We start from the raw sequence: 9,356 nt of genomic DNA, 5'->3' as shown, positions 1-9,356 counted from the left end.
GAACCTCCATATGCCGCGGAAGCGGCCCAAGAAATAGCAACAACAACAACAAAAAAGACAAAAAGACAAAAAAAAAAAAAAAAAGAAAGAAAATATTAGGGGAGTTCCCCTTATGGCTCAGCGGTCAGCGAACCCGACTAGCATCCATGAGGAATGGGGGTTTGATCCCTGGCCTCGCTCGGGGGGTTAAGGATCCGGCGATGCCGTGAGCTGTGATCGCAGACGCGGCTCGGATCCTGAGTTGCTGTGGCTACAGCTTCGATGAGACCCCTAGCCTATAAACTTACATATTCCGCGGGTGCGGCCCTAAAAAGAGAGAAAAAAAAAAAAAAAAGACCAAAATAAAATAAAATATTAGGAAAGGTATTTGGTACAGTAATGACCTAAAATGGTAATTTTTCTTTTTCTCCTTTTAAAACCATTAGTAGCACCGTTTCCACTTCTATGCTGGGCAACGAGTATACTGTGATGACCAAAACAAACCAGGTCCATTGTAAAAAAGTAATCGCAGTTTGTGGTTAAGTGGTATAAAGAGAACAAACACACAGGAGAGTGGGGTGGTGACCATGAGAAGTCAGGAAAGTGACCATTAGGCAGCCTGCAATTCCACTTGGGCTGGAAGAGTGTGCTAAAATGAGGGGCACAAATCTTGAGAGTGGCAGAAGAGGGAGGCCAGCGTGGCTGGAGCAGAGTAAGGGTAGAGCAGCGCTGTGGAAGTGTGGAGAGTGGCCAGGTGCCTTGGGGTGGTATTTGGACTTTAGTCTCACCTTGCTTGGGAACCACCAAAAGGTTTTTGGCAAAGAAGTGGCACAGTCCCATTTACATTTTAAACAAATCATTCACAGAAGGCATAGCATCATGCATACAATGTCTCTACAACTCTACAGAAGAAGCTGCACCCAGAGTCACCTCTGAGGACAGAAGGCAGCAGCAGAAGTGGGGGAAAGGGGTCCCACGGGTGGAAAGCAGAGTCAGTTTATTCCTTTAGACGGTTTGGGATTCTTCCCACATGCAAAGTTCACCTACCAGAAAATAATTTTTTAAATATTTAAATCTCCTTCTCAGATCCACCTATCAGAGTATTGACAATAAAAAGAAAAATAAACAAATGGGATCTAATCAAACTTCAAAGTTTCTGCACAGCAAAGGAAACCCTAAACAACACAAAAAGACAACCCACAGAATGGGAGAAAATCTTTGCAAATGAATCGACGGACAAGGGATTCATCTCCAAAATTTATAAACACCTTCTGCAGCTCCATACCAAAAAAACAAACAACCCCATCCAAAAATGGGCGGAAGATCTAAACAGTTCTCCAAAAAAGACATACAGATGGCCGAGAAACACATGAAAAGATGTTCAACATCACTCATTATTAGAGAAATGCAAATCAAAACCACAGTGAGGTACCACCTTCCACCAGCCAGAATGGCCATCATCCAAAAGTCTACAAACAATAAGTGCTGGAGAGGGTGTGGAGAAAAAGGAACCCTCGTACACTGTTGGTGGGATTGTAAATTGGTGCAACCACTGTGGAAAGCAATATGGAGATTCCTCAGAAAACTAAACATAGAACTACCATGGGATCCAGCAATCCCACTCCTGGGCATCTACCCAGAGAAAACCACGACTCGCAAAGACACATGTACTCCAATGTTCATTGCAGCACTATTTACAATAGCCAAGACATGGACACAACCTAAATGTCCATCGACAGAGAAGTGGATCAAGAAGATGTGGTACATATATACACAGTGGAATATTACTCAGCCATTAAAAAGAATGAAATACCGGCATTTTTTGCAGTATGGATGGACCTAGAAACTATCATGCTAAGTGAAGTCAGCCATACAATGAGACACCGTCATCAAATGCTTTCACTGACATGTGGAATCTGAAAAAAGGACAGACGGAACTTCTTTGCAGAATAGATGCTGACTCACAGACATTGAAAAACTTATGGTCTCCGGAGGAGACAGTTTGGGGGATGGAGGAATGTGCCTGGGCTGTGGGATGGAAATCCTGTGAAATCAGATTGTTATGATCATTACACAACTACAGATGTGATAAATTCATTTGAGTAATAATAAAAAATGGAAAAAAAATTAAAAATTTTAAAAAATATTTAAATCTTTCTGTAAGGATCCCTCTGGCTGCTACACTAAAAATACGATCATAGGGGATAGTGGGAGCAGGAGGGCAGCGAGGAGACTCTGGCAGGAGTCCAGGTGAGAGGCAGAGATGGGCTGGATCGCAGGCAGGTGGCCACAGTGGAAGGGGTCACTTGCATAATTTATTTTCAAGCTGGAGCCTAAAGGACTTGGGTAGAAAGTGAAAGAGAAGGTGAAGTGGTATCAAGGTTTTTGCTTGTACAGAAGTGTCACCTCATGAAAGGGACCTGACATGGGAAGAGCAGCTTGGGAGTGGGGAGAGATGGAAATCCCTACTTCTGTTTTCATGGGGTACTTTTTGGGTTTTTTTTGTTTTTTTTTTTTTTGCTTTTGCTTTTTAGGGCCACACTCGTGGCATATGGAGGTTCCCAGGCTAGGGGTCAAATCAGAGCTGAAGCTGCTGGCCTCTACCACGGCCACAGCAACACAGGATCCAAGCTGAGTCTGTGACCTACACCACAGCTCATGGTAATGCTGGATCCTTAACCCAATGAACAAGGCCAGGGATCGCCCCTGTGTCCTCATGGATACTAGTCAGATTCGTTTCTGCTGAGCCACGACGGGAACTCCTCCAGGTGGTAGTACTGACTAAACAATGCAGATAGGGGAGTGTGGAGATGGAGATACAACTGCAGGAGTCTTTGGCATCTGAACTGATGAGAATGAATAAGATCATGAAGAGCATGGGTGCAGACAGAGAGTGGGACACTCCATCCCTTTAAAGAGAAGTCAGATCTATGAGGGGCAACCAGCAACGAGACAGAAGAGAGGCCAGTGAAATCGGACAAGTCCCACGCCAGGTCATACTTCTCATCCTTGCTTGCCTAACCCACCAAACCACCTGCCCAGAGCTTCGCAGGGCTGACGGGAGTCCTGTCCTGAGCCCCAAATCTGGCCTGGATTGCGGCCAAATAGGAAGTCAGCACTCACTGGACCCAGCCTGCCTGTTAAATAGCAGCAGTCACCTCCAGAGGCCTGACGGTGTCAGGTCACCCCACTCCTGGCAGCAGGAAGGAGAAAGGGACAGCAGCCTCCTCCTGCTTCAGCTCCCTAGATCCTCATTTCTCACCCATCTTGATGGTCCAAGCCATCATCATCCCTTGACTGGATAACAGCCACTTTGATGTTCATCCCACCCATCAAAACACTTCAGTGACTTCCCAATACCCTTAGAATTAAATTCGGACTCTTCCCCCAAGGCCCCACATGATGGGACCCCTGCTGCTGTTTCCAGACCGATCTCTATGTCCTTTCTGTTCCCCACCTAGTGGAGGCCCTCCCGTTCTTCAGATCCCATCAGAACACAGGACTGGATAAGCATGGAGAAAGGTGTGCCAGGACACACTCCAGCATGAGCAAAATGGCAACATGTCAGAAAGTGGAATGAAAACACAGGGAGAAATTGCATTAGTAAGACTGCCGTGCAGCTCTATGAAACCATCTTGCCTATCCAATTTTCCAGTTTGAAAGGCACTCTTCATTTTGTATGTAAACCCTGCCCAGCCTAGCAGGCTACTATTATAACAAAGCAATTCTGCTCCCATCGGTTAGGCTATAGCTTCCTGAGGGGTAGCTGTGTGTTAGCAAAACTGAACCTGTTTATGCCAGTTATGCTTAAATTAATGACTTAACCCCATCAAAATAATGAAATTTAGTCATGTAAGAGCTGTCTGTATGCAAACCAGGTTGCCTGCATCGGAAAGAATAAAAGTGAGCTGCTTTAAAAAAAAAAAAAAAATGGTGCCAAATCAGTCACAGGCAAAGCGACTGTGAATGATGAAATGGGAAAGCTCATAAAAACCTAGAGAAGGTCCAGCTCTCAGTTTGTTTCATAAGTGTCTTTAGGTTCTCAAGTCACGTTTTAGTAGTAGTTTTTTTTTTTTTTTTTTTTTTTTTTTGTCTTTTTGCCATTTCTTGGGCCACTCCCGTGGCATAGGGAGGTTCCCAGGCTAGGGGTGTAATCGGAGCTGTAGCTGCCAGCCTACACCAGAGCCACAGCAATGCGGGATCCGAGCCGCGTCTGCGACCTACACCACAGCTCACGGCAACGACGGATCCTTAACCCACTGAGCAAGGCCAGGGATCGAACCCGCAACCTCATGGTTTCTAGTTGGATCTGTTAACCACTCCATGTAGTATTTTTTTTTTCAAGTCACGTTTTAAAAAGAATTGGAAATGACAAATGATACCCTGTGGTTTGCGGTTGCAGTTAGGTCAAGCATACGATGCTGTAGGGTAACTGGGAGACTGGTGCTTAAGGAAAAGGTCTTGGTTCTCTCTAGACAGAAGAGATGAGTATGTTTCTAAAGTGTTCGTGGTGAAAAGACCATTGGTGCTATCTGCCATATTTTTCTACCTCCCCATTGGCCCAGCGGTCCAAAGCATCGGGCTTCCTGACCAGTTACTGTGGAGTGGGGTCATGTGATTAATTCTGACCAATGAGATATGGGCAGAGTGACATAAGTGAATTCGGTCTGAAGTATTTAATTACTGTGCGAGACCAGAGCTCTCTATCCCTTTCCCATGCTGTCTGGCCATATTCGAGATTTCCCGGCATGGGCTGCAAGTTGACCCTCCATGTAGTATGAGTGAGAATCTCCATCTTGGCTATTTCAAGCCACTGGCAATTTGAGGGTTGTTTGTGACTGTAGCACAAGCCAGCCTATCCTGATAATAGAAGTGTCCTTTTCAAATAATCGTGTTTAACCACGTGTTTAACCAATTTGATTCCATTGACTAAAAGGGCAATCTGGGAGTACATATAGATGTGTATGTGACATGGACAAGGACACAAAGACAACATGGACAGATAACGCTTTATGTACTAGGAAGTGGGGGGAGTGCGGAGATCTGTCTTGAAGGTGTTTTTGTTTGTTTGTAATTACAAAATACTGTTCTTTAAAAAAAGTCTACCTCGGGGTTCCCACCGTGGCTCAGTGGTTAACAAACCCGACTAGGAACCATGAGGTTGTGGGTTCGATCCCTGGCCTCGCTCAGTCGGTTAAGGATTCCGCGTTGCCATAAGCTGTGCTGCAGGTTGCAGATGCGGCTCGGATCCCGCGTTGCTGCAGCTCTGGTGTAGGCCAGCGGCTACAGCTCTGATTCGACCCCTAGCCTGGGAACCTCCACATGCTGCGGGAGCGGCCCAAGAAAAAACACACACTCTTCAAGCTCTATATATGCTTCCTTCGACTTTCTTGTCGTGATTGTAATTACTTGTGGCTCCACATTAGACTGGGAGCTTCATAAGGTCTAAAACCACGTCTAGCGTATCCGCTGCTCTATACCAAGAACACAGCTCTCTAAGTCTGCAAGCCCCTAGAACACCCTCCACACCTCGAGAGACGTGATGTGATGGGCTCACCAACCACCCCGTTTCCCCTTCGGGGGCGCACCAGGAAACCACCTGCCCCAGCTTCTCCTGCAGCACGTTGGCAGGAGTTCTCACGGGCGGGAGTGTAAGCTTGCGCGTCATGACGTCACTAGCGTCACTGCCATCCCAGGCAGCTGAGAGCCGGTGTGCGCGCGTGCTCCATTTGCCCAAATTTCCAGGGCTGGAGACTAAGGATCCAGAAATGGAGGCAGCAGGACCTCTGAGTCGCTGTTGGAGAAGAGCCACCGGGGGAATAGCCTGACCTACGCCAGACTGCAGGGCGGGAAACCTTTGCTAAGCCTTGCTAAGCTTTGTTACCATAGCCTGAGCTGACGCCACACACATGCACGGGGACAAGGCTCTTTAATCCTATTTGTCTACGCACACGTGCTCTGCAGCCTGTAGTCTCCCGGCCTTTGTTTACTGGGTCCCCTCTACCTAGTGTGCCCTTGTCTCTAGCTCTACCTATGGAAGGATGACCCATAACAGCATGTACTATTCACTAAGCAGGAAACTGAATTTTCATTTAATTCTCACAAGGGTCCTTCAACGTGGGCTCACGAGAGCCTCAACTTACAGAAATGAGAACAGGTCTGCAAGATGAGCTCCCTGGCTTCTTCCTGTCACTCCTAGAGGGCAGAGACCACACCTCCACATTTTCACTGCCACAATCCTAACCCTTATCAGGAAAGCAAAAAATATTTTCCAAACAAATGAGCTGCAGATTCATGATCTCCAACATCAACTGGGTCCCTGCTTCTGCTTCCTGCTTGGTATTGGATAAAGTTCTTTGACTATCAGGAGTTCCCATTGTGGCTCAGTGGTAACGGGCACAACTAGTATCCATGAGGATGCCGGTTCGATCCCTGGTCAGTTAAGGATCTGGTGTTGCTGTGAGCTGTGGTGTAGGTCACAGACTCAGTTTGGACCCTTTGTTGCTGTGGCTGTGGGGTAGGCTGGCAGCTGCAGCTCCTATTCAACCCCTAGCCTGGGAGCCTCCATATACCACAGGTGCAGCCCTTAAAAAAAAAAATTATTGGAAAAGCAATAGTAGTATTTCTTAGATACTGCTAAGTACTTCCTGTCTGAGCTCACTGAATCCTTACACACTAGGCCATGAGACTGACAATCTTATCACTTCATTCTACAGATAGGAAAACCAAGAGCCATGAGGCAAGAACCTGAAGTCAAAGACCAAGGAGAGGCTGAGAAAGGTTGCAAGACCAGGTTTGTTCTTAATCTCAGCAGAAGCCCTTGGCCCCAAGGTGGTGGAGAAAATGAGGGGCATTAGGAGTGGACACTCAATTTTCTCCCTCCTGCCTGAGGCCCATCAACTGGGGGCTGGGACTCTCCCATTCAAGTCACTGCAGCACCTGTCACATCTGCTTTTCAGCCACCTACCCCCCAACATGCATATTCCAGGTATTTTTTGGACAGGGCACCTCAGTAGTTCTGTCACAGTTTACAATGGGCACCCCCAAATATCAGAAACATTCTACATGGCCAACAATAGGGGGACTGATTGAGCATATCATGGCAATTGGTGGGGGAATACTATGCAGCCATGAAAAAGGACAGGGGCTTTTTTTTTTTTTTTTGCCCTGACATAACCTCTAAGATACATTGTCAGATGAAAAAATTAATCTAGGGAGTTCCCGCTGCGGTGCAGCGGAGACGAATCTGACTAGGAACCATGAGGTTGCAGGTTTGATCCCTGGCCTCGCTTAGTGGGTTAAGGATTCGGTGTTGCCATGAGCTGTGGTGTAGGTCACAGGCGCAGCTCAGATCTGGTGTTGCAGTGGTGTAGGCCGGCAGCTGGAGCTCCAATCTGACCCCTAGCCTGGGAACCTCCATATGCTGTGGGTGCAGCCCTAAAAAGGGGGGGGGGAGTAGTCTAAAGAATAAAGTGGCTAAGTTCCAAAGATTTTCAGTACAAAATAGTGCCTATAATTCCATAATTATGAAGACCCTACCGTGGACTTAAATTTAAGAGAATAAATCTCATGTTAGGTGTTCTTACCACACACATACACACAAAAACACATAAAACCAAAGGCATACAAGGAAACTCTTGGAGGTGATGGATGCTTACTATCTTGATTGTAGTGATGCTTTCATGAGTGTATACATATATCCAAACTCAATCATACCTCAATAAAGCTGTTTATAAAAATAGAAAGCCAGCTGCCACTGGAGAGAAAAACCAGAAGATGAATATATCTATCTGTTTGCTTCTACCTGCTCGTCCAGGTCTCTGAAAGGACACACAAGAAATTAGTCAGCAATCTCTGGAAGGGGCTGGGAGAGTGTGCATCGGGTTGATTTTGGAGCCTCTTAAAGGTGACCCATAGGAAGGCTTTACTATGCAAAACAGAAGTTCAATTTTTAAAAGTCAAGTAAATAAAAACAAAACTGGCATACTCCTCAGTTTTGAGATTTGGTAGCTGAGAATGTATCACAGAGGTGTGCCTACACAAGAGAGGAGAAAAAGATATATATAGACACATACATAGAGGCTCATCCTCTGTGGCATTTTTGATGCTAGTGGAAAACCACACAGGTACCCAACTGTCAGGCCGAGTGTGGCAGGCAGCCTCAAAGATGGCCCACATGACCGCCAATGCCTTGTATTACAATCCTTGGATTATCCTCTCAGCCTCAGTGTGGGCTGGACCTCACAAATGTTATAATGAACAGAATACAGCAAAAGCAACAGGCTATTATTTCCACCAATGGGTTACAAAGACTGTGGGTTCCATCTTGCATGCCCTACAAAGAGGCCGAGAGGTGAGAGACCAAGGGAGACCTCTAGCCAAGAGCAAGCAAGGAACTGAGGCTCTGTGTCCAGGCTGATCCCATCTACGGGCATGTGAGTGAGCTTGGAAGTGGCCCTCCCCCGGCTGAGCCTTCAGATGAGACCACAGCCCCAGCCCACTTGTCTGCAACTTCCAGAGACCTTGAGCCAGAGGCATGAGCTAAGCTGGGCCTGGATTCCTGATCCAACGCAACTGCAACACAATAAAATGCTTGTTTTAAGCCACTGAGTGGTGGAGTTTGTTACACATCCACACATGGCTTATGCAGACTGGATGGTCTGTGGGATTGGAATATGTCCAGGTAATGGACTAGGGAAAGCAACCATCTACTAACAGGACATAGAGCTACATGTAATGAAGGATGTAGACAAGTGGCCATGACACAAATGAAAAAAAAAAAAGGCAAGATAAAGAACATATGGGAATTGCCCCATTTACATAAAATATTTAAGAAACTATAAATGCATCTACAACTCTAGGCCTGCAAACCCGGACACCAAACTGGTGTACCTGTCCCTGGGGAGGATGGTGGCTTGTTTGGAGTGAGAGGGGAGAATGAGAAGGAAAGGATACTTCACTTTATATTCTACACACTTCAGTGGTTTTCCAGCTTGATGAAACTAATACCATGTGTGCACCTTAATTTTTTCTTTTTTTTTTTTTGCCTTTTAGGGCCACACCCTCGGCATAGGGAGGTTCCCAGGCTAGGGGTCAAATAGAAGCTACAGCTGCCGGCCTACACCACAGTCACAGCAACATCAGATCCAAGCTGCGTCTGCAACCTACACCCCAGCTCACGGCAACACTGGATCCTTAACCCCCTGAGGCCAGGGATCGAAGCTTTATCCTCATGGATCGGAGTCAGATTCGTTTCTGCTAAGCCACAATGGGACTTCTGTATCTTAATATAGTCTTAATTTTTTTTTTGGGGGGGTCTTCTTGCCTTTTCTTGGGCTGCTCTCACGGCATATGGAGGTTCCCAGGCTAGGGGTCTA

Source organism: Sus scrofa, chromosome 6, assembly GCF_000003025.6.
Source record: "Sus scrofa isolate TJ Tabasco breed Duroc chromosome 6, Sscrofa11.1, whole genome shotgun sequence".
Lineage (NCBI taxonomy): Eukaryota > Metazoa > Chordata > Mammalia > Artiodactyla > Suidae > Sus > Sus scrofa.
The sequence above is the reverse complement of the archived record's forward strand: the minus strand, read 5'-3'. Positions refer to the sequence as shown.